The sequence below is a fragment of the Lissotriton vulgaris genome, chromosome 8 (assembly GCF_964263255.1).
Source record: "Lissotriton vulgaris chromosome 8, aLisVul1.2, whole genome shotgun sequence".
NCBI classification, from domain to species: Eukaryota; Metazoa; Chordata; class Amphibia; order Caudata; family Salamandridae; genus Lissotriton; species Lissotriton vulgaris.
This window is the reverse complement of record NC_141696.1, coordinates 1,386,472,675-1,386,499,632: the sequence shown is the minus strand read 5'-3', so window position 1 is coordinate 1,386,499,632 and position 26,958 is coordinate 1,386,472,675. Positions and strand designations below refer to the sequence as shown.

Here is a 26,958-nt window from a genome sequence, read left to right as displayed (position 1 = left end):
AATTGTAAAAATAAAAAAAAATGAGAACCAGAACAACACAGTAATCCTCAAGAGAGAAGGCGCCACAGGAAGTGCGGAGTACATGTCATAATTATGGTTAGCCTCCTGGACACAGGAAGGGAGGGTGTGCTCACTACCCCTTCCCCTTTGTGGAGTCGGGAGGGCAATATCTGGCCTCTACTGTGTGCAGAGGCTGCACGCCCACTGCAGCTTTGACACGCACCCACGCTGTCGGTCCAGGAGGAGCCCCCTCCCCAGGCAAGGCTCCGATCAGCTGGAGTTACAAGGACCCCAGATGTTGCCGCCATCAGCACCCTCGGGCAGGCAGCAGGAGTATGTCTTAGTCAGCGCATGCTGCACACTTCACAGCAGTCAGCAGCTTTCCAAGGCCCCGGCCTGCGGCAGATGGGTGGGTGTGGCCGAGCTCAGTAGTGCAAGAGGAGGGGGGCAAAGAGCGCTCTTGCCATGCGCTCCACCGTCCCCACCTTCGGCTCATCACCCACCCTCCTAGTAATAACAGTGAAAATCACACCCCTGAGGCTGTGCATCTCCAGCTGGCAGACATGTGCACGAGCAGGCCGGCTGTGCTGCTGCCAGGACCGTGCACTAGGAGGCCGGCAGCCACGAGCACCAGCATGCCGGCTGTGCTGTCGGCAGACCGTGCACCAGCAGGCTGGCTGTGCTATAGAGAGGGCAGTGCACCAGCATACAAGCAATAAATGTGACATATTTGCTAGAGGGGTGGTACAGAGAGCTGTGCCTTCAACTTGGGTGGCAAAATCCTGATCCAAGGTGGCTCAGAGGGCAGTAGAAGCAGGAGACAGGAAGAAGTAAGAGAGTAGATAAATCTGGCATGGAAGGTGAGAGAGAGCAGGGAACATAAGAACAGTTTGACAGGATGTATAAGAGAGTAGTTTAGTAGAGATGATGGAAAGAGAGAAGTAGGGGCGATTGAAATGTGTGAGGGAGGCGAGGGTAGGAGAGGCGGGTAAATACAAATGAAGATGACACAATTAAAATAAAAAGCGATTGAGAAGAAAGATGAATGAAAAACAGGAATAAACATGAGCAAGAAGAAGAGAGGCGTAATAAACAAGCATTAAAAATGCAAAGGTCACTGGAGATGTTGTAGTTGATTCTCGCAATTTCCACACTTGGATGGACCAAATTGTTTCGGATAATACCGAATCTAAAAGCCCTCATGCAAAATGTTTTAAGAGAAAGCCTAACGCCCCCTCGTTCACTCAGACTTTATATGATAGTCATCTTCTCTGTCGAAGATTAGAAAGACAGTGGAGGAAAATGTATGACGAGGCTGCAAGAGCACTGTATGTCAAACAGAGGAAACTATATTTTGCCAACATAAAAACGGCAATAAAGGAATATTTTACTAAGGTCATAAATGAAGCCCAGCAAAACCAAAAAACTGTCTTCACAATAGTCAAGTCTTTCACTCATCCTAAAGCCCTCATGCCCGAAATCCCACCTTCAGAGAGCCTGTGTAATCAAATCGCAGACTTCTTCGTAGATAAAATCGTTAACATCCAGAAAGACTTTCCTCTTCCTCTGTCCAATTCCTCAGAGGTCACTGACAACCACCCCCCGCTTTCCAGTTTTAAACCTGTCTCCCTTCAACAAACAAGTAAGGCAATCCTGGCATGCAAATCAGGAGCCCCCACTGACTCCTGTCCTCCCATCATTTTGCATCACTTGATCGACGCAGTAAACCCCCACATTAATATCATTATTAATGAATCCCTCGAATCCGGCCTAGTGCCAAACGACTGGAAGAAGGCCATTGTTAAGCCCCTGATGAAGAAGCAGAACAAATCGCCTACGGATCTTACTAACATGCGCCCTATCTCGTTACTACCCGTCCTTAGTAAAATGAAGGAACGGTTAGTACATGATGAGCTAAAAACATTTATAGAGGCCCACAACATCCTGCATCCTCAACAGTCGGGTTTTCGCTCCGGCCACTCTACTGAAACAGCCCTGATCGAACTAGCTGACTCCATCAAGTTTTTGCAGGATGAGGGTAGGCAAGCTGTCCTCATCCTGCTTGACCTTACAGCAGCGTTCGACACTATCTCGCATGTCATACTAATCAACAGAATGCGAGAGATCGGCGTGACAGGCACAGTCTTGGCATGGATTACATCTTTCCTTTCCAATAGGTCCCAGACTGTGTCCCTGGGTCCCTTTCTATCCAGCGAAAAATCCACCACATCAGGAGTGCCTCAGGGGTCCATATTAAGTCCTCTCTTTTTTAACATCTATATGGCGCCCCTCCTCGCTGTGATAGAATCACATGGGATCCTCGTCACGTCATATGCCGACGACACACAACTTGTCGTCACCATCGACAAAAAGTGGTCGGATGCAGATCTACGTTTTCAAAACTGCCTCTCTGATGTATTCAAATGGCTGAATAAGAACCATCTAAGATGCAATAGTGCCAAGACAGAAATCATACCGCTGGGTAAAGATCCATCTTTCTGCCCGAAAGACTGGTGGCCCATGGGATCGGAGCCCCCCCCCCAGTGCAGTACCATCAGCACGGAACCTTGGCGTGCAATTCGATTCACTCCTCTCTTTCGACGACCACGTCAGGATCACTGCTGGTCGCTGTTTTGGACTTATTAAATCTTTGAAAATATTTTTTGATTTCCTCCCCATTGCAGCTAGAAAATCAGTTGCGATAGCTTTAATACTCTCCCGACTTGATTACTGCAACGGATTAATGGCTGGAGTGAAAAAGTCCACCCTCAGAAAGCTGCAGAGCATTCAACATGCTGCTGCGAGACTGGTCTTAAAACTCCCCAGAAGGTCATCAGCTTCAGCTGCACTAAAATCTCTGCACTGGCTACCATTGCATAAAAGAATCCTTTTTAAATTGCTTCTCACTGTTTTCAAATCCTTGCACAACACAGGGCCTCACTACCTCGCAAATCGCTTTACGCGTTACAATCCCTCGAGATGCCTTAGATCCTCTGGGACAAATCTCATTACGGTCCCCAGATATAAATACAAAACCAAGGGTGGGAAAACCTTCACTGTCCTGGCAGCCAAGGCATGGAACAACCTTCCAGCCAACCTTAGACTAATCGAAAAGGAGAGCCTTTTCAGAAAACTCCTTAAGACATGGGTGTATTAACAACCAGACACCTCCGTACTGGCAGCCATCTAGTTCCATATCTTCATCATATTCCATCTTTCATTTATGTACCGTACGCAAGCTCAGCGCCAAGATGCTCCCCTGGGAGCGAACGTCCGCGCTCTATAAATACCCATAAATATCAAATAGGTCTCGTCTTTCATTAAGTTGAAGCCATTTGCTTTGCTATACAATACCATTAGCAAAGCAAATGGCTTTAACTTAATCAAAGGAGAGACCTATTGCATTTTCAATGCTTGTTAAGTATGTTTACTAGCTGAGCCCCAAGATGTCTCTCTTAACAATGCTTAGCGGGTGAGCCTTTGTTTGGGGGGGGGGGGGCGGGGTTTAGTGCCGGGGCAGAGGAATAGCGGTGACGGAATGTGACCTGTCAGAATCACAAAGTTTCCAAATGGCACACATAGGTACAACCGACTGCTTGATTATTGATTGGCCCTTGAATGCCCTCTTTTCACTTGAATGCAAACCTCCTAAGAAAAACAAGCGTTGGCAAAACTATATTGTAGGGGCAACTGCTCAGTGAGCATCAATCTCGTTAAAAGAAAAGTGGCTAAAAGCTAAAATATTTGTTGGTCTCATAAAACACATATTGCTATTATAGCCCATGTCACTGAAGGGAACTACTTTGAGTGTTGATTGTCTTGTAAAACAGCTGCATGCCATCTATCACAGTGTAGTTAATGAGTGAAGTTGGCTAACCCACTACACAACGCTGTATGCTGCAGTGGGCAGAAAGAAAATGTGAGTGACACACTAACAGATCAATGGATTAAGAGGCCTGACAGAGAGTCCTATAAGTAAAGTATATTAAACATATAATTTTAGTAAAATCGAAAGGTCTTTGTTATTGCCAGACCTAACAAGGTCACGAGGCTAAGCAGTGGTAGGTAGAAATAGGGGCATACAATAAGGCATTTTGTACAGAAATTAATCAAAAGTGGTTTCACACCATAGATGGCAAATTTCAGTGGTTTTGCATTTCTGAGCCAGAAACATAACTACATTTTAAAATGTTTTTTTCTCTAAATGTATGTGTTTATATTTTTTATAATACATAAACCAAGTCCAGTGTCCATCCAGCTGCAATTGGCCAACCCCTCGGATCACAATCCCTTCTGTACGCGCCCTTTGGCTTGCCACTTCGTCATTTTTCCTCTGCATCTCTTTTTCTCTCTCTCTCTCTCTACCTCGTCCTACGTCTTTCTTTCTTTTTTCAATCTTTGAGATATTGGTCACTCATATCAGATTTGCAATGTTTTTCACAAAATGGCGACTTTATCCACTACTTAAAATGACGACTTGCTTGATCATGTTTTGATATGTGAATCATACAATGTTTGCTCTTTCTGTGTTTCTTACTCAAGTTTTCCATGCCTCTGGTTCCCCCCTCAGCACTTCCCTGAAGTTAGGCACTTGTCATGGTGGCCCTTCTACCCCCAACTGATGCAAGACCGTTTTTCCTGCGGTTGGAAAGTATTAAACCAGAATCTATTTCTCACGCCCCTTACAACAAATCAAAATGTGAAAAATAGCCACTCGGGGGTAAATTATATAATAGTGCAAGATAGAGTGGGGTGGGGGGAGAGAGTGCGAGAGAGAGGGGTGGAAGGGGAGATAGGAAAGAGAGGGCGGGATAGAGAGAGAAGGAGGGGAGAGAGGACGAGAAAGAAAGAGGATGAGAAAGAGAAAGAAAGAGGATGAGAAAGGGGCAGTGAGGATTGGGCAGGTGAAGGGATGGGAGAGAGGCAGAGACAACGGGGAGCAGAGACGAGGGGGATATGAGATGTCTGCATAGAAGGGAGTTAGCAGTTCCATTCACCATGTGCTCTGATAGAAAAAGTTACCTCAGAAACTACCATAATTGTATTTAATGAGCAAGATTTGCTTCTCTTTTAAAGAAAAACAAACCTTTCAGTGGCGAGGCTGCTTCGCACCCTTGAAGTTGAAAGAGCAAAGAAAACAGGAACATTCCATCAGCTCCAAGTGGAGCCTGAATATATATATATATATTACCTACTGGCGGTCGCCAGTAGGTATATATAGTTAGGATTTTTTCTCTATGGGATTTTTGAAAATTCTATGTCTAATAACTTTGGCGTTTGTGGACGGAATTGGCTGAAATTTTCAGGAAAATGGAACATTTTGTTTCTGAGCAGCCCCTGACAATTTGGGGGGGTTTCATCAAGGGGGGGCCGAGAAAAAAGGGGGGTCCTAAAACGCGTTTTTCCCATGTTAATTTCCATAGGGCGGTTGGCCTCACTTTTAGCTCGAACGGCTGAATGGATTTGCACGAAGCTTGGCAAAATTGTAGGGACTGTTAGCCCGATGTGCCTTTGCTAGGTCTCAATATATGTGCTCCAGTGGATTTTTAGTAATTTAGGTTCAAAAAAAGATATATATCTGGGCGGAGCCTAACCACACATCTGATCTGATTGGCTGTCAGCACTTCATCCAAGAAGTGTTGGCAGCCATCTTGGGACCAATATACATGATAGCACCTCATTAAAAAGCATTGTAGTTAATAGAGGGTTTTGGGACTTTAGTTACATTATAAATCATTTGTTGATGGTACCATACTCGTTTTAGGAATTGTGGTGGGTTCTAAGGTGATTTTACCATGTGAAAAAACCTTCTGCTGTGATATCATGAATATTGTTTGAAAGAAAACTAATATCTCATGATTTTCCCACAGTGGTTTGGAAGGGGATCTATAAGCTAAACTGAAAGCATATTTTCTGTAAATTCACATTATCTTTCTCAGTCATGTGAAAATGAAGTCTGACATTCTCAGTAAAACATGTACATCCAACAAGGACAGAGACTGTCAGTTGATTCCTTTATGTTCTACTGCAGCCTCCTAGAGTGTTCTAAAGAACAACTAGAGCGCTAACAGTCCTACTTATTACAAAGGTATGGCACACCTGAAGCCATCTTTATTGGAATAAAGTGGTAACTCTTAAAACATTTAATTTAAAAAGAAACAACATGAGGGGGTATATTTTGCCATAGAAAGTATTATTAGTGCTGCAGAATGAAAAATTAGGGCACATTTTGAGTGACTTCTCAAATCCTTTTCTATTTCATTAAAACATTCTGACATGCAGTCTCCCAAAATGGCCACCAGAGACAAAAGAGCCCAAATGTAGCCCAAATATCACCCAGATGTAGCCCAAGTATAGCCCAATGACAGAATGTCCCAGAGTGTTCTAAAGAACAACTAGAGCGCTAACAGTCCTACTTATTACAAAGGTATAGCACACCTGGAGCCATCGTGATGGGAATAAAGTGGTAACTCTTAAAACATTTAATTTAAAAAGGAACAAAATGAGGGGGTATATTATGCAATAGAAGGTATTATTAGTGCTGCAGAAAGAAAAATTAGGGCACATTTTGAGTGACTTTTCAAATCCTCTTCTATTTCATTAAAAAATTCTGACATGCAGTCTCCCAAAATGGCCACCAGAGACAAAAGAGCCCAAATGTAGCCCAAATATCACCCAGATGTAGCCCAAGTATAGCCCAATGACAGAATGTCCCAGAGTGTTCTAAAGAACAACTAGAGTGCTAACAGTCCTACTTATTACAAAGGTATAGCACACCTGGAGCCATCGTGATGGGAATAAAGTGGTAACTCTTAAAACATTTAATTTAAAAAGGAACAAAATGAGGGGGTATATTATGCAATAGAAGGTATTATTAGTGCTGCAGAAAGAAAAATTAGGGCACATTTTGAGTGACTTTTCAAATCCTCTTCTATTTCATTAAAAAATTCTGACATGCAGTCTCCCAAAATGGCCACCAGAGACAAAAGAGCCCAAATGTAGCCCAAATATCACCCAGATGTAGCCCAAGTATAGCCCAATGACAGAATGTCCCAGAGTGTTCTAAAGAACAACTAGAGCGCTAACAGTCCTACTTATTAAAAAGGTATGGCACACCTGAAGCCATCTTGATTGGAATAAAGTGGTAACTCTTAAAACATTTAATTTAAAAAGGAACAAAATGAGGGGGTATATTTTGCCATATGAATTATGATTAGTGCTGCAGAAAGAAAAATTAGGGCACATTTTGAGTGACTTCTCAAACCCTCTTCAATTTCATTAAAAAATTCTGACATACAGTCTCCCAAGATGGCCACCAGAGACAAAAGAGCCTAAATGTAGCCCAAATATCACCCAGATGTACCCAAAGTATAGCCCAATGACAGAATGTCCCAGAGTGTTCTAAAGAACAACTAGAGCGCTAACAGTCTTACTTATGACAAAAGTATGGCACACCAGAAGCCATCTTGATTGGAATGAAGTGGTAAGTCTGAAAACACTCAATTTAAAAAGGAACAACATGAGGGGGTTATTTTGCCATAGAAAGTATGATTAGTGCTTCAGAAAGAAAAATTAGGGATCATTTTGAGTGACTTCTCAAATCCTCTTCTATTTCATTAAAAAAATTTTGGCATGCAGACTGAAACATGCACTTTGAATACCAGCAGCAGACGTCCCTGGTAAGCAGTAGCTTTACTACAGTGATCTAATGTGCAACTAGAGTGCTAACATTCAGAATTTATGGCAAATGTGTGACACATCTGAATGCCTTCTTGATGGAACCAAAGTAAACAAGCATTGAAAATGCAATAGATCTCGCCCTCGTTTAAGTTAAAGCCATTCTGTTTGTAATGAGGTGGCTTTTTAGCTTTGCTTTTATTAGTGTTTTTTCAACTTTCATGTAAATAACATGCATCTGTATGCATATAAGTATATGTATGCATGCATTTATGTTTGTATTTATATAGATATACAGATGATATATGTTTATATATGTATGTATATATATATATTCACTGAAAAAACCATAGGCTATAGACCATATATAGTTAGGAATTAGCATTTACAAAACCTTGAAAATTCACTGAAAAAACCATAGGTTATAGACCATATATAGTTAGGAATTAGCATTTACAAAACCTTGAAAATTCACTGAAAAAACCATAGGTTATAGACCATATATAGTTAGGAATTCGCATTTACAAAACCTTATTTTACTCACACAAAACCATTGAAATTCCATATATAGTTAGTTGCACTAACTATATATCGCGCACCCGCAATCCACTGCTGATGATGTCACATATTACATCATTCATGACATGGTCAGTGACATCACTGATGACATCACTGATGACATCTCAAATGACATCACTGATGACATCACTGATGGCGCCATCTTAGGAGCAGCGGGGTCAGCGCTCTAGTCGCGCAGGACTCCCACCCTCCTCATACTATAATATGTGTGTCATAACCAGACGGCGCAGCGGGCTGGCGCAGCGGGCGCGCGCCGAAGCCGCGCCAAAGCCAAGCCCGTCTGCGCCCGTCCGAGCCTGGACCGAGCCCAGGGCCACCCCCCCTGTCTCACCAAGAGCACCAAGGTTGGTGTATTCCTCATATGATTTACATGCTTTGAACAACACTTTCCAAAACACACACGATCCACCGGTGTGTATCCATGTGGATCCTACTGGAGGTCCTTTCATGTGCTCTTTGTGCAAAAACATCATACAAAATACACAGAAACTTCCCAAACTAATACAGGCAGCACTAGTGAACGCGCGCTCACTACCTTGCCACAAGATTGAAATACTGGAACTGCTTGCCAGTTATGCTATCGACCTCTTGTTCCTGACCGAAACTTGGGGAGATGAAGCCTCAGGACCAGACTTTAAAGCCGCTATGCCAGAGGATTATTGCGTCTATAGACAAGACCGCAAGGCACCAAAAAAAGGTGGTGGTATCGCAATAATTTATCGCAATACTTTGAGAGCAAAAGCTATTGACCTTAAACATGCGACATGTGAGGCCCTGGTATTTACTGTCTTGCTCAATACCAATGAATCATTCACGGGCACACTACTTTATCGCCCCCCAGGTTCTCGCAACGCTTTTTTGTCCCAACTTCATCAAATCAGTGAACTAGTTGTCGAACATAAATATTTTACTATATTGGGTGATTTTAATTTTCATTTAGAATCTCAGATGGACAAAGACACAGCCCAGCTTATCGTGGACCTATCTGCCGTAGAATTAGAACAACTGATAACGACTCCTACACATAAGGCAGGACACACGCTTGACGGTATTTTTTCCAATAACCCTTTTATTACCGTCAACAAAGTATTACCTCTTGCTTGGTCTGACCACTCTGTTATACTTTTTGATATCAAAATCAAACCAAAGCCAGGTAAAAATGCTTCACATAACTCCCTTTCTACTACCAGAGACTGGCGAAATTTGGATCACAACCATCTTGATCTGATTCTCACCGATGCGTTTGTACACGCAGAGGGGGAAACTGACCCAAATACCGCAGCCGTCGCCTACACTTCTATTCTGGAAAGGACGTTTCAAACTCTAGTACCGTCCAGAATCCTCAAACGTAACAGAAAAAGTCCTTCGGCTCCATGGTTCACAGAACAACTAAGGCTACAACGTCAATATTGCCGCAACCTAGAGCGTAACTGGCGTAAACACTATAAAACACCAGATAAAACAATCTATAAAGCTGCACTCCTTGACTATAAGCAGAAAATAGCCAGGGAAAAAAACACCTATTACACCATCCAAATAGATCAGGCGAAATGCAGCACGAAAAAGCTCTTCGATGTAGTGAATCACCTTGCAGAACCAGCTCACCCTCCCACTGAAACTTCACAAAGTTTATGTAACAAATTAGCTGATTATTTTTCAGATAAGGTCACCTCTATATTTAAGGACTTCACTCCCAACTCAAATACTATGTCACCTATGAACACTCAACCTGAGTTGAACCCAGCTAATTTTTTGGAATTCACCCAGGTACATTCTTACCAAATTCACAAACTTATTCTGTCCACCAAATCAGGTTCTCCTCTGGACCCTTGCCATCCCTCTGTACTTCATTCCATTCCAGACACCATTGTTTCACCTCTGACTTACATCTGTAATAATATGTTCGCATCTGGCATATATCCTAATATTTGGAAAAATACCATAATAAAACCGTTACTTAAAAAGCCATCTCTTGATCCATCTGAGTCTTCCAGCTATCGTCCCATTGCTTCACTGCCTTTCCCAGCTAAGATCTTCGAATCTGTCATGAATGAACAACTATCTGACTACATTCAAGCCAATGACCTATTGGATGACACTCAGTTTGGGTTTCGACAAGGTCATGGGACAGAAACGGCCCTGATCAAGGCTGCTGATGAAATTAGGACTACTATGGACAACGATGGTCAGGCTATTTTGATACTGTTGGATCTATCAGCGGCTTTCGACACGGTCGATCATTCTACTTTGATCGGCCGTGTCGAGGCCATTGGTATCAAACACAAGGCGAAGGACCTCATAGCTTCCTTCCTGGCTGATCGCGTACAGGCAGTGAAGATGGGTCCATTTACCTCACCAACATTTAAACTTCCTTGCGGTGTTCCTCAGGGCTCCTCGCTAAGTCCGACCCTCTTTAACATTTATGTGTCGGACTTGGCGAGAGTAATAAAAGTGCATAACATCAGCCTGACTACATACGCTGATGATACTCAGTTGGTATTATCTATTCACAAAAACGGACCGATGATAGCGGCCAACTTTAAAGAGGGTATGCGAGCTATTAGCAGTTGGATGGCTTCCAACTGCTTAAAACTTAACTCTGCTAAGACTGAAGTGATGTTGTTCGGCAAAGTCCAGCCTGCCTGGTCCCCTTTGTGGTGGCCGGAAGAAATGGGCTCTCCACCTGAACCAGTGGACAAAGTGAGGAATCTGGGAGTTACATTTGACGACAAACTTCTTTTTCATCATCATGTGAATTCTGTTGTTTCGTCGTCATTTTACATCCTGCGGAAAATTAAGAAGCTTTTGCCATACCTCCCTGCTACAACAGGCAAAACTCTTATCTCAACGTTGGTGTTTTCTCGCACTGACTATTGTAACGCCCTCTTCCTCAATGCGCAGGAAAAAGTCATCTCTAAATTGCAAATGATCCAGAACGCCTCTGCCAGAGTTCTACTAGGCCTTCCAAAATTCGCTTCTGTTTCAAAACATTTGGTCCAACTACACTGGCTCCCGGTCAGAAGCCGCACTAAGTTTAAATCATTGTGTATTGTGTACAAGGCATTACACAACATGGGACCCAAATTTCTCAGAAATTCCTTAAAGCCTCTTCCAACTCGCAGAACGCTTCGTTCTAACACGACCTATCTGCTTCAAACCCCCAGAACAAGGAAGGTAAACTGGGGAGACAGACGTTTTACTGTTGCAGCAGCAAGATTATGGAACTCCCTTCCTTTCATTATAAAATCTAGTCCTACATTACTTACTTTTCGAAAGCAACTTAAGACGTGGTTATTCTCTCAATGAGCCCTCAGCCCTTTAGACTTAGAACTTACTTGTTCTCAGGATTCTGGTAGCATACATAGCTCCTAGCGCCGAGACACCTTCGGGTAATTGTAGCGCTTTAAAAGTTGCATAAATAAATAAAATAAATAAATAAATGACAACATCCAGTGACTGTATGTTTCTGTAAAGTTAAAATATGTCTTACATATTGAAGAATGAGTGGATGTATAAGTGTCTGGATGAAGGATTTAGTAGGTGCATGACTGACTGTATGAGTGAGTGATTAAATGTGTCTCACTGAGTGCATGGGTTAGTGACTAAACTGTCTTAATTTGTGCATCATTATGTCTGTTGTTCTGTAAACTGTTGCATGTGTTGATAAGTAGCTATATGAGTAACTATATGGGTTATTGATTAGTTGCCCAAGCATTTGTATGGGAGACTGAGTGTGTGTGTGGGTGGCTGGGAGGTGTATGACTCTGTGCATAGATGTGTGAGCAGTTGATTCACTAGATGTATGGTTTCAAAAGTGCATGTGGAAACAGCTGTATGGGCGGTTGACTGTGTGCATGAGTGTATTGGTGAGTGAATGGATATCTCAGTGCTACATGTCAAAGTAAGTACATATGTAAAACACAGTACATGTGAGAGTTGACATATATAAATAACTTGCATAAGAGCCAGTGAATGTGTGAGTGGCTGTATGGATCATTGTGAACTTGTATCAGGGATTGTATAAGAGAGTAAATATGTGTTAGTATATGTTTGAATAAGTAAAGTTTGTATAACTGTATAGTTGAGGAAATGGAGGTGTGATTGATTCTTTGCATGACTGACTAGGTGTGTGAGTAACTCCATGGATGAGTGACAGTCTGTGAGTGTCTGTTTACACTGATTGTATCTAAGGTTATATTAGAGTCTGAAGAGGTTCATCGTACTATCACATGAATGATATCATCAGTGATGTGATCAGTAATGTCAAATGAGATGTCATCAGTGATGTCATTTGAGATGTCATCAGTGATGTCATTTGAGATGTCATCAGTGATGTCATCAGTGATGTCACTGACCATGTCATGAATGATGTAATATGTGACATCATCAGCAGTGGATTGCGGGTGCGCGATATATAGTTAGTGCAACTAACTATATATGGAATTTCAATGGTTTTGTGGGAGTAAAATAAGGTTTTGTAAATGTGAATTCTTAACTATATATGGTCTATAACCTATGGTTTTTTCAGTGAATATATATATATATATATATATATATATATATATATATATATATATATATATATGGATGGATTTACTAGAAACTCTTATTCTATTTTAAGTCCCTCTCAAGTATAAAGAGAAAGTCCTAGGGCTCGCCTATTGAAAACATAACCCCTTCTCATGCAGGCACTGACCCCCTGGCTCCACGAAATTCTAAACAGGGAATGGAATACTCCTGCCCCTCGGAGACACAGGTATCTAACCTCCACTCGAACCTACGGGTTTAGGTGCTCAGTACGCATACTCAATAAATCACTAGACTTTGGTTTTCACATTGACATAAATGTGTTTGAAGTTACTAATTTACACAACAACCTCATTATCTAAAATCCCCCTTTGGCATTCGAGTTGGAGCTATACAAAAGATCAGCAGATAGACATGGTATCAGGCCGTACTAGTGTGGTCGAGAAAGGAAGTGTTAAAAATAGGGGTCTTTAGTTGGCAGGTTGTTACCCTGTCAAAGTAGGGACCCTTCTTTAAGGGGGATAGACTACTGCAATAACCCCTGCTTATGCCCTTGGTAGCTTGGCACGAGTCGCCAGGCTTATCTCAGAGGCAGTGTGTGAAGTCTTTGCACATAACCAACAGCAATACAGTGAAAATACTACAGTAGGACACCACACCAGTTTTAAAAAAAATAACCAATATTTGGTCTGTGCAAACAAGATCAAAAACAATAAAAGTCCAACATTCAATAATCAAAATATGCACTCTGGAAGAATAAACTTAAAAATGCAGTTCCTTGAGGTCGGTAGCTCAGTCTGATGCTACAGCGGTGCTGAAAACAACCAAATCCAACAGTTTTGGACGACAGCTTCTGTGTCAGCAGACTTGTAAACTGTACCTTTTGTTCCGGCTGACCGCGGCTATGTGGGCCGGCAGCGGCAGCGGTGTGAAGTGGGGTGGTACTTAGTGCAGTTTACGAACGGTGCCCTGAAACCAGGGTACAGACCACAGCGGGGATGACAGCTGGCCACAACGTCGTCGATGAGACCAGGGCGGTTAAGCAAGGTGGTGCGGAGTGCAGTGCCCACAGGTCGCGGTGCAAGCAGCCAGGGCTGAGGTGCAAAATGCAGCAGTGCTCTCTGCGGTGCCTTCAAGTCATGGAACTGCCAGCAGTCTTGGTGAGGGTGTCGGGATGCGGTTTCCGTCTGTGGCTCCTGAACACGTAGTCCCAGAGGCGGTAGCCAGAGAAAGGTGAAGTCTTTGCTATTCCTGACACTTCTTGAACAGCGGGCAAGCTCTAACTCAAGACCTTGGAGAAACTCAAACAAAAGCAGTTGCAGAAAGTTCAGTCCAGTCCTTTCGTTGCCCAATGCTGAAGCAGCCACTTCAGGCCAACATAGCAAAGCACACAGCAAAGTGGTAGTTTATTCTCACAGCTTTTCCAGCTCTACTTATTGGCAGGTTTCTGAGTACAAAAGAGTTCTAACGTTCTGGGCCCCAATATTTATACCACCTTTCCCTTTGTTCTCTTGTGGCAGAGACTGTCTGTGCCAGTCCAAACCAGTTCTGTCCTCTCTGGCCCAGCTTCCTGGCATGAGGTGGAGACAGCATTGTCCAAGGACCAGGCCCATTCAGGTGCCAGGAAATATCCTTCCACTACTCTAAATGTGCGGTATTATACCCAACAAGGAAGGGAAGCAAAGGTTGGGGTAGTACAGAAAGAGTTAGGGGGTTAAGGTGAGACCAGCGGGTATTTAACGCCTCCCCAAAGATCAACCACGCTCCTTCCCCAGTCCCTGGTACTCCCTCTATCCCCGTAACGTACCGCTGTCTGCCACAACTCTCCTGAGTTGTGGCGGCTTATGCGTGTCCTCCAGGATCCACCAGTCTTCTGTCCACATACCAGAGCTTCTGGGTCTTCCACCGGTTTTTCCTCCTCAATGTCTCCATGACCAACAGCTTCCTCTGGGGTCTTCTCTGTTCCTCCGGTGTCTGCTTCGAATTTCGGCTCTAGTAGCTTCCTTACAGCTGGCGCACCAACCCAGTCAGTTTCTGGCTTTTCTGCCGCTCGTGACCTCCTCTGGGTGTTCCCGATTAGTCACCTCGTCTGGTCCCGCCTCTTCCTGGGTGAACTGTTTCCGGGTCATTCTTTGCGTACTGTGAGGCGGGGAAAAGGTCCTCATTTACTATGTAGTTCACGTTTGTTGTGTCGTCGCCATCTTCATTAGGACAGTAAGGTACCCATGTGGACTCTACCTCTGGGTTATCGGGGTTAAGGCTGTCACTCCCAGGGTCTTCCTCAGATAGCCTTTCAATAGTGAAAAACAAATAACACTGTGTTCACTATTAGGACATGTCACACACAGTAGTACATGTCCTAGCTTTCACATACACTGCACTCTGCCCATAGGGGTACCTTGGGCTTACCTTAGGGATGACTTGCAAATAATAAAAGAGAAGATTAGGGCTTGGCAAGTAGGCGCACTAAAAACTGAGCGCAGACACTGCAGTGGCAGGTCTGAGATACCTTTACAGGGTTACTTCTGTCAAGGGAACCCTCGTAACAAAGGAGGCATAAAGGTTGGGGGGGTGATGAGCGCGGCGCAAGAATGGGACTTCCTGGAGGGTACGCCCTGCAACTGCCTGGTCCTGAAAGAGCCAGTGCTTATCGGATTCCCATCTGCTCCACTCCACAAGGTATCGCAGCTGTGCTGCCTGAAAGTATTTACGGAGGTCCGGAATACCAAGGCCCCCCGCTTCCGGGGCAAGCATGGAGAGAACCCTCTTCATCCGGGGCTTGCGGCCTTGCCAGACAAAGCGTGAGATGTCAGCTTGCGTCTGTCTGATCCACCCCACTGGAGGCTGGAGCGGCAAGGCTCGGAAAAGATACAGGATCTGGGGCAGAACCGTCATCTTGACCGCTGCGATCCTACCAAGCCAAGACAACAGGCCCTTACTCCAGCGGCCAAGCTCCTCCTTAATCTTCTTACTGAGAGAAGCGTAATTAGCCGTCACCATCGCTGGCAACGTCGGCGCCAACAGAATCCCCAAGTATGGCACCAGGGACGATGACCACTGCATGGGGAAGAGCCGCTGAAGGTCCCGTCTAGTGTCCGCAGCCAAGGACACATCTAAAGCCACCGATTTGCTCATATTCATTTTGAAACCGGCCACACGTGAGAAAGCGTCCAGCTCATGGACGCAGGCGGGAAGGGACGTTCTGGGGTTATCCAGGGTCAGCAGGACATCATCCGCATAGAGGCTGACCGTGTGAACATACTGCCCCATCTTGATCCCAATTGCATCCGGGTTGTGGCGTATTCTTTGGGCGAACGGCTCCATGTAAAGAGCAAAGCGGAGTGGGGAAAGGGGGCACCCTTGCCTCGTGCCACGCTCGATCGCAAAACTGCGGGAGCTGCACCCATTGACCCTCACCGTTGCCGAAGGGTACCTATAGCAATTGAAAACCATCGAGCAGAATTTATTACCGATACCCAGTTTCTTGAGCACCAGCTCGAGATACGGCCAATGAACCCTGTCGAAGGCCTTCTCAGCGTCCACCGCCAGTAGCATCCGCTCGCCCAGAATCCGTGAAGCCTTCTCCAAGATGTGCGTCACTCGTTTAGTGTTATCGGCAGTTTGCCTGCCGGGTACAAAGCCAGCCTGGTCAGCCTCAACTAGACCGGGGAGGTGCAGGGCCAGCCTGGACGCCAGAATCCCCGTGTACAGCTTGAGGTCGACATTCAGGAGCGAGATGGGCCTATATGAGCCACATAAGGCCCGGTCCTTCCCAGGCTTCGGGATCACCGAAACCGTCGCACTTAGGAGATCTGGTGGGATAGCTCCCGGGTCGGAGAAGGAGTTAAACAGCCGAGCAAGGATAGGGGCCACGACAGGGCAAAAGGTTTTGTAAAACAGGGACGTGTAGCCGTCCGGGCCAGGGGCTTTCCCGTGCTGAAGTCTGGCTATAGCGGAAATTACTTCTTCAACGTGGATATCGCGCTCAAGATATTCCGCCTGAGCGGGGTCAAGCGACGGAAGGGGCACAGAGTCCAGATATTCCACGGCTTCCCGCGGTGAGGAAGGCTCTCCGGCGTACAGCGCCTCATAGAAACTACAGAAGGTTTCCGCCACCTCCGCATCACCAGAGACGGCCACCCCATTCGCACCCACGAGTTCCTTCACTACATTACGCTGTTGCGCGACTCGGAGCCTATGCGCCAGGAGCTTGCCGCACCTATCTCCCCCTGTATAAATCGCATGCTTCAGACGTAAGCTGCGTATTCCGCCCTATCCATGTCCAGCGCCGACAGGAGCTTCCTAGCAGCCTTCAACTGCCTCCAAACCCTTGGAGCACCCGTACGGCGGTGGACCTGTTCGAGCTCCCGGACCTGGGAAGTCAGCTCCTCCCTCTTCCGCTGCCGCTCCCTGTTCTCTGCCGAGGAGATGGAGATGAATTCCCCCCTGAGAACCGCCTTCAGCGCAGCCCACTGTGTCGCCAATGAAGTGTCTGAATTGCTATTATGTGCCTGGTAGTCCCGTATGGCCTCCTCAATATGTTTCACAACAGTTTTCTTGTGCAGAAGGGTGTCCCTAAGGCGCCACACTCCCCGAGAGGGGGAGGCCGCCGGCCACGCAAACGCACCTACGACCGGCGCATGATCAGACAAAGCCAGGGCCCCAATGTCCGCCGCAGTGGCGGCGGCAAGCATCGGCCCACTAACCAAAAGATAGTCCAACCGTGCGTAGGTCCGGTGCGCATGCGAATAATAAGAGTAGTCCCTGTCCGTAGGGTGGAGTGAGCGCCAGAGGTCGTGCAAATCCATGTCAGCGATTCGGGCCTTCCCGGCTTGGGAAAGTTCCCCAGTCTGCGGGAAGCGCTGCGCCGACCTGTCTAATGCCGAATCGAAGACAATATTGAAGTCACCCCCTAGGAGAACATGACGATCGGGGGAGGCAGTGACCTCCACCAGCACTGAATCCAAAAAGCGTTCCTGATGATCATTCAGGCTATATACAGAGCCAATAGTAAACGATATGCCCCCCAGGCGGAGGCGGTATGCCAAAAGCCTCCCCTTCTGTTCAGCATATTTATACAACACCTCCCCCTTGAAGGAGCTCGCTATGAGAATGGCCACCCCCGCAGTTTTGGACGCCGCAGAGGAGAAAAACTGGGTGGGAAACCTAGCAGAGCGCATTCTATGGCAGTCGCGGGACAACAAGTGGGTCTCTTGCAAGAGGCAGATATCAGCCTGCGTCCCCTCAAGCAGAGACAAAATCGCCCTACGCTTAACAGGATTATTCAGGCCCTTAACATTAAGGGTCACCACCTTCAGGGACGACATGTCTCCCAGAGACCAGGGACGCTATGCCGCGGGCAGGTAGCTGGAGGGGGAGGGGCGCAGGGCAGCAGCGCGGGGCAGGTAAAAGTAGGCCAAGCGTGAACATAGGCAACATCGGACAGTTCGTTCCCAACCCCTGAACAATTCCCAACCCCACCCCAAACAAACCAATGGCAACTAGCCAAATACCAACTCAAACAACCCATTGTCCCAGTCAAGTCCCAAAACGGACAAGTCTGCAGAAAGTAGTAGAAGTGGACGTCCGGCCACTCACTTCCCCCCGTTCCCCCCCGACCCTCCCTCCAGCCCCCGAACCTGGCACCGAAGAAGCTGTGTCCATCTCCCCCCGGAGTGAGTCTAGGCCGTCAAGGCCACACCGTTCGAGGCGTCCGAGTCCCTGGCCGCTTCTCTCAAGGCGCTGGCCATGTCCGCTCTAATGGTGGGCGAGTCAGGCCGCCCAGCGCTCGCCGCCGATCGTCTTCTCGCCGATCTCCGCCGACCTCCTCTATCTGAGCTCCTACAAGTCGGCGTTGCTCCATCCTCCTCCGTAGCCGTGAGCCCCAAGACACCGCAGATATCCTGCAAGGAGCACAGCTGGTGAAGCACCCCGTTCCAACGAAATATCAAACGGAAGGGATGTCCCCAGGAATACGGCGTCTCATGTTCACGCAGGAAATCGGTTTCAATCTTGAAGGACCTGCGCTTCTGCAATGTGATGGCGGACAGGTCTTGATACAGCGCCACGGGCAGCTCTCGGAAAGTCAGTGGTTGTTTCCTGCGGGCTTCGGACATGATGCGCTCCTTCAGCGGGAAGTCCGGTAGGAAGGCTAAGATGTCTGGTGGAGGCGCCGCCGACTGACGCTGTCGGCCAACTCTGTGGGCCCTATCAATGCGGATAGGAAAGTCCGCGGCCTCTCCCAGAATCTCTCGGAACAAATCTTGCAGATAGCCCACCAGGTCCGTCCCCTCGTCCGCAGACGGTACACCCCGTACTCGGATATTGTTCCGCCTCGACCTGTTCTCTAGATCTTCGGTGTGGGCCTGTAGTTCAACACATTGCTCCCGGAGACGGAGAACGTCCTGTTGCAAGTGGACAATCTCCTCGTCCCGGCGTTGAGCCGCTGTCTCCACCGTCTCTATCCGCTCGCCAAGGCCCTCCACCTCTCTGCGGACCTCGCACACCTCACTGGCCACCTCCTGCTTCAGCGTCTGGAAGTCTTCCTTAAGCGAGCTGAACAGGTCCTCCATGAAGGATCTCGTGACAGGGGCCTCTCCCCCGGTCGCGTCCGCTGCGGCTCGGGAGGATCCCGGTGACGGCTGCGCCCTGTCCCGTTGCTGTTGGGCCCTGCTGAGCATGTCCGGCAGGGTACGGTCCCCCTTTCTCGAACCTCCTCTGCCAGACATCCCTGTCCCGTGCACTGTCACGCTCAAGCGAAGAAGGGGCACAGGCCTCGATCACCCCGGAGAGTTTCCAACCGCCAGTAGAATCCACCAATATGAAGCTCTCAGCCAGGCAGGGGATCTGCGCCACAGATGACAAAATGGCGGGCCAGTCTAGTCACAGCGAGCCGTGGGCGCCCGACCAAGATAGCAACTGGGACCCCCACGGGGGGAGCCCCGGCTGGCGTCCCACTGGAAAGGAGAGCTAAGCAGAGGCAGAGGTGCGGGAGATGACTCCAAGCGACACTGAAGGAGGTCTGTGTCTCCGTCTCCGTGAAGACAAGATGGCGGTTGGGTGGGGCCAAGCAGAACATCCGAGCCCGGCGATGCCACCGGGGCCACCCAGAAGCCAGGCAAACGGGGGAAAGCTCCAACCAGGGCCGTCCGGCTAGAAAGGAGAAACAGTAGATCTGGCTCCAATCCCAGATCGGTCGTTAACTGGCCCCGGGGCCGGGGCTCTCGCCACAGGAGAGGCCACCACCGCAAGTTCAAGCACCACGACACTCACTCGGCAGGTCCCCCGTGCAGTGAATCACACAGCCGGCAGCCCGCCGTCGATCCCCGTCGAGCTCCGGGGCGATCCCAACACCTAGGCGCTAGCCATCAGCACCAGGCCCAGCCGAGGCTTCCGGACAGCGCTCCGATCAGCTCCGCCCCCAAGGCGCTCCGTCGTCCTGCAATCGGTCTTTTAAGGTGCTTCTACCAGAGCAATCGGGGCCAAAGTAGCATCAAGGCGTGCTCCAGGGTCTCCGCTACACGCCTCTCAGCCGCTGAGCATCAGCGGGGGGAGAGAAGCTGATGAAAAAGGGCTCGAGCCTAGTCGGGCCGGAGGAGCTACGGGAAGAAGCGTCCGCTCACCCCGCCATCATGGCCACGCCCTAGAAAAGATTTTTAAGCAATAGTATTCCTTCCCTTTCCTGGAGTACTTAATGGTTTTTGAGGGGTTAAAATTAAATTGCTGTTACTTATGTGAGAGCATGGGTGGAGTGCCTCTGCTTGTAGCACCCATTGTACAGTTCTCAGGTTTATGACATCAATGGTACAGTTTTCATTCTCGTGACAATATTAGTATGTTCTCACCAGCTCATGTCAATATTGTTGCAGTCCTCATTAATATAGTCTTCGTGGTCAAGACAATATTGCTACAGTCCTCTTCATGTCGATATCGACACAGACTACCAGTTATGTACATAATGGTACAATACACCTGTACCATGTAACCATGAGGGCGCAACAAGCTGAACATGTGAGGAACTAACGAAGGGGGTAGTGCCCTTGTCTGATGGTCATGTTTTTAATCCTTAGCTAAGTTTGAGGTTAGTGGGTTCATGGCCAAGTACCTCTCCTTGTAGATTTAAAGTTTCAGTCTCTGCTGAAGACATTGCCTGTGGTGTCCCTGCTTGTAGCATCACTGGTACCTAACATCCCTGCTACACTCCACCAGCCATTGGAAACATTGCATGTATGTATGTGGTATTTATTTAGAGAAAACTAGCCAAAAGGTCCATGTACAATAGGTGAGGTAGTTGCTTTCTGAATTTACTTCATCATTATCAGGGCCACTGGAATAATACAGCAGAGGAGGTCCACATTATGCGGCAAGAAAAGGCAAATTATGCTGCACATTTTCTACCAGTTTTATTTCATTATTTTTTAATTTTTTTACACCTGGTAACAGTATGTGAGAAAAGAGTTCATCTTAATCAGTGATACTTTAACCCCCAAATATAGCAGTTGGCAACTGCAAGATGACTAGTCATCTTTTGTGACAAGCCTTCCAGTGTGCAGGAACCTGTGTGCATAGGCAGAGAAGACCTGTTGCCTTCATTGGTAGAGTTCACCTGGTTGATACAGACTGTCATGACAACGTTGGTATGGTCCCCCATCCTATGTCCTCTTTGGTACAGCCCCATACCCATTGTCATCATATGTACACGCCAGCATATGACATCATGATAGTCTCTGCTTATGACGTCTTTGAAGCAGTTCTTCTAATTTATTTATAGACCAGAAAGATCTTGCAAACGCACAGCAGCGAAGCCATCAGAATTTTTAATTTAGTTCATAAATGACAATAGGTCTATAGGACAAAGAACAGTGGGTTTTAGTCTGGGATGAATTACTAAAGACCTCAGCCCAGTTTGATCCGGGGTGGCCCGTGGCATCCAGGTTCTTCCCAGACAGCAGGACCATGCAGCCTCTTATCCCCATCAAGTGCTAGTCGCGCCAACCTCTGCAATTATTACTCAAGCCTTGCAAAATTAGGAATGTGTTTGAATAAAGATACTTCGTGTTCTAAAGTGGCTTCATGTCACAAGCTAGAATTGTAAAAAACAATTAAAACAACAAATAAACACATTTTACAAGGTGCTTGCTGCTGTGCTCATAAGGCTGCATGGTGCTGCATACAACCTGTCTCTCATCTTTATCCAACTAAAAGGTGCTTATTTCAGAGATCTCAGATGGGCAAAAGGCCAGGTCAGCCTGCAGAGTCCACGCTAGTCTCCATAGCAGGGGAATTGAGCTGCTGGGCTACTACCATCTTTCGTCTGCTGCGTATTACTCTTTAAAGGCAAGGCTTCTTCAGAAAGAAGGCCCTCGCCCTTCTTCTCTTTTATTTATCAGTGTAATTGAAATAAAACGTTGCCAAAAGAATATCAAAAATGAGATTTGTCGAGGAAGACGAGCAAACACCTCACAGAATCTGAATATAGACAAGGGAGCTGGAGATGTGTTCCTTGAGATGCGAGCAGAAAGAGAAGGGGCGGTGGAGGCTTCGCTGATGAAGTGCTTCATGCGCACTGGCACCCAGAGTAAGGTTTGTGGAGATATGGGTGACCGAGACGATCTGTGAGCGGAAGAGCAAGGTTATTACTTTGCCATTAAACCAATTTCACAACGGTATAGTTTGTTAATGAGCAGCGGTAAATGAGCAGAGACCTCACACACTGGGATAGCGGCGAGATTTGTGGGTCCGGATCCAAGTGCTGAGACGCAAAGGCCAGGTTGATAAAACGTTACGGGCGTGGGGATGAAACGGAAATGCTGCCTGCCTGTTTATGGACCGCCATGTTGCCATAAGCGGGGAGGGAAATAAAAGGTCTGGAAATATGCCGTTAATAGAGCATATAAAATGAAAACCAAATTAAACTGCACGCAGGGGATGATGTGGTAAGTGGGAATGGGAAATCAGTAGTATTTTTGGGCAGCTCCTTGCAAGCCGGTTCTCAGTTAAATATAGCAGACTTTGGCCGGCAGTGCAGCCGACTTTGAAGCTCAGAAGTCGGCTCCTCTAATACATAGCCAGAAATGAAAGCTCACAAGTAATAGGGCCAGTACCATCGGCAGAAGCAACACCCCAAAAGGAGGGACACATGTATGCGATTAACCATTGAAAAGCAAGGATTTTCTAGGGCACACCAAGGAACAAATGGAAAGCGGTGGGCGTGGTTTAAGTCCATAGATATATCATGTCTAGGGATAGCGCATGTGCGCTGCCTAGGCTCAACATAAAAATTTGAGGTTTAAGGGCACAGTAAGGGTTCAATTCCCGACGCGGCAGGGTCTTGAGCTCAAATGTCCATGGACTCGATAATTCTCGCTTCGGTGCCTGACCTAATCATGGGTTCACACTCTGCAACTCTGGGCATTAAGCTTGCTTAATCTCCACAACGGCCCCCCGCGGCAGGATGCCTGGCTTTCACCTTGGGGATGCCCTGTAGGGGCTATCTCACAGGGAAAAACTAGGACGGGTTCCCAAGGCAAGCGCGGAGATACCCCTTCGGGGGTCGGTTCTGGCACTATATAAGAATATAATAATAATAATAATAATAGTAAAGCGTTCATGCTCTAGCGAGGGACACCTAACAATAGATAAGTAAAGCCCACACAAGCCATCAAATAAGAAGCAAGAATATCATTTTTTTTGCAAATATTTCCTGCACTTGCAAATAGCAAATATGGCTGGCTTTAATGTGATATACAGAATTTCAGTGTACAATGTAAATAAACAGCATTTGCGAATGTCTGTGTTATTTTGAGACCTACAGATTTATCACAGACCAAGCTGACATGTTTAAGAGAAAAGTGTTAAATTGTGGTGGCCAGACAAAGACAAGATATTAGAACTCAAATATTATTCATAATTTAAAAGCAACTTAATAATGTAACCCTTTGTAACATATAATCCATGGGAAGGGTTAAGCAAACAGAAAGCAAGGAGAGTGCAAACGTAACTGTCAACTCAAGAAATGTGACGGAAAGAGTGAAATGTTTGTTTTTGCAAGTATAGGAGAATAATTTTTTGTGGTCCCTAAGGCACATCACAAGCATTCCACTGAGGCAATATTTCTGGAGCTTAAGCTCCAGTTTTAAATTATTTGTACAACAAAATTAGGTTCACTGAAAAAAGAGTGCTAAACATAACTTATTTGAAAGCTCCGAGAGAATTTAATAGGAGAAATTGACATAATAGACCAGGCACCACAGTACTGCTGGCACAGAGCCTAGCCTGTGGTTTCAAACATCTATGAATCACTCCAGGAGGAGGACATCCTAAGTCTGACTTGGACACAAGACTTCTATTTACCCTTCAGTGATACTCTTATACGAAGGAAATGTCACAGGGAAACCATTACAACAAAGTTCTCCTTAAATGCAAATAAATTCAAATCCTTTGTAGAGAAGATGCAATGCAGAATTCAGGTAGGGCCAGGTCTTACTGCCTCCCCTTACGTCACACGTAAAAATGTTTGAGAAATGGTCATGGGACAACTTCAAGTTCATTATAAAACTGGCGAGCTTGCCAATGGCTTTAAGAAAGAAGCACACAATGGGCAGTGTTATCTTCAGCCACTTCACATAGCCTCCGTACTCCATGTACTCAAATGCCAATGTACCTCAATTGCTCCTGCCTTCATTTGTGCGATACCCCATTTTCAAACTAAACCAGTGAAAAATGCTTTAATACAGTGGCTACAAACTAATTTTAAGTTTAGAGAAAACAAGGAATATTTGTATCATCTCAGGCTTAGAACGCTGAATTATTTCATAAACCCAACTGAAACATACTTAATGATATAAATGAAATATTCTAACTATGGATTAGGATTGTTTTTAACAATGTGTTTAAGAGAACTGAGAAATGCAGTGCTATGCACATCTTGGAACACACTCTAATTGAAAGGATAAATATAAAACTCACCTCATGTAGGAGTGGGCTTTTTCATGTTCTCAGGCAGGATCGACCCTGAGTTTATGAGGCCAAGTGAATAGGATTCAAATGTCTGACGATTTCCTAATAATTAAGCTCTATGTTTTTGACACATTAAGGTGAAGAAGGTCTTCCTTGCTCCAGAAATGAATATTTATCAGGCAACAAATGATTCTCTTTCATTGTTCTTTGCTGTTCAACCTGTTCAACATCTGAATATATAACTATGTATCAACCTCATACATTTGGCAATTGAGTAGTTGAAGGGAGATTAACATCACTAGACACTGCATTTAGATATTAATAAAATAAGCAGATAGTGAGAGTTCTTGACGATTCTAGAGGATTGCAGTGTAAAAAACAGTTTTCTGTGCCTCGTGCCCCCCACCCAAAGTAATGCTATTTCTACAAACTGTACTGTCGGGTACTGTCTCTAATGCTTGTCTCCTCCCATTACACTGGCACAAACCAGTTTATGTTACAAGTTATTGGAAACATTTACAAATACAGGGAGATTCAATATTTGCTACCAAAGTGTCCAATAAAATGCTCAAGTAAAACAAGAATCAGACACACGTTATGCAAGAAGCACAGCTGCCATAAATTAAAGCACCCAGTAGATAATCAAACTGTGCCATTAATGGATATATTGGAAAGGACCTTAGGGACAGTATTACTAAACTAAATAAGGTGATCCACAAATTGGAATTCAGGCTAGTTGCCACATCACTGAATCACATTGTAACTGTTTGTGGAATTGGTGCAACTCAGTCAAATAAGAACCTCCCTAAAAGAGAAAATCTCTGAAAGACCAAACTGCAAATTAAAAAAATCAAGCTACAGCAGCTATTGTACAGGTGTCCCTATTAGCCAAGGAAATGGAGGACAATGACCAGCAAGACTTACGGGATTCAGGTTAAGAGATGACAACAGCGCCAAACCCAAAGTACATCCCCCAAATTAGCATCAAACGTTACTGCATTATCAAAACTAGGAGGCAAGCTGAAAAAGACTACATTAGTCCAACGATCATACGAATAAGGAAAGAAAAACAGAGGGAATTCAGATAAGGGTTGAAGAGAAATGAAAACTATGTCATGAGGTGTTAGCGGTGCTTATCTGCCTCACTTAAGATCACAAGAGAAGAGTTCTTGAACCTTTGAGGAGGGCACAGGTCAAAAGCCAACTTAGGAGCCAATTTATAAAAACAATCTTCATATCTTTTGAGCAGAATATCTGTGATTTACTGTTTGGGATTTCATGATCATGACATAAGTGCTAATGTTAACATGAGAGTTGAAAGGGAAAACAAACAATTGACAAACAAATGAAGACTACTTAGTCCATTAAATATGTGAATAAAGGAGGACTGGGCCAATCAATGGTCATCCTCAGAAAATCCATGGTTAAAATTGGGAGTTTAATAAGAAAGTCTAATACGGAATTTAGAAAAAATTGACTCCTGTTATTTGACAGAACAGAAATAGGTCACGCAACCAAAAACCGGTGATTGTTCCAAGACAAAGCGATAGTACTATTAAAAATCTTTTGCATGAATAGTATTGTATAAACTGGTTTAACAGCAATTCAGGAAGGTATGCACCTATAGGATCGTAGGCACTGCTGTTGCTACTTCATAAATACTTATCAAGTGCATATTTATGAAAATAGGTCCCATGAACTATAAAAAGTACAACAGTTTAATAAGCAGGACAGACATTCTGAGAGCTTTTCATTCAAGGTGGGACAGTTAGTGAAGTTTGTAGTCACAACTGCTGGGTCTTTGTAATTTATGTTGATTTATGTAAATATATAACATATTTACTTAGCTTATAACACACTTTCAGTGAAAACGCTTTAAAGCAAAATTACTAACAAAGTTAAATTACCTCTTTTTTAGATAACTACAAAATGAACATGCAAAGGCACTTAGTCATTTAGAAGATTTAAAAACATTGAAGTAACTTATACCAGGAGTGTGCTGAAGTACCAGTAGGGAATTCCAAAGAGAAGTGGACTGGAAGCCAAACGTAGCCCTTTATAATGTTTCATACCAGCCCTTTTTAGCTATCACAATTTTTCAAATATATTGATTGCAAAGCCACTTAAGAGCACAGTTTCTACTTTGCACTGGAGACTGGATGGACTGAGGATTCCTTGGCCAGCTCAGTTCTCAAGACCAATGTTCTTCCGTCAGGA

At 45.5% G+C, this 26,958-nt stretch overlaps 1 protein-coding gene across 3 annotated transcripts in view; it reads right to left on the bottom strand.

Moving 5' to 3' along the window:
• The window catches only part of DOP1B (DOP1 leucine zipper like protein B), an 870,802-nt gene that overhangs the window by 719,763 nt on the left and 124,081 nt on the right, over positions 1 to 26,958 (bottom strand). The window lies entirely within an intron of this gene.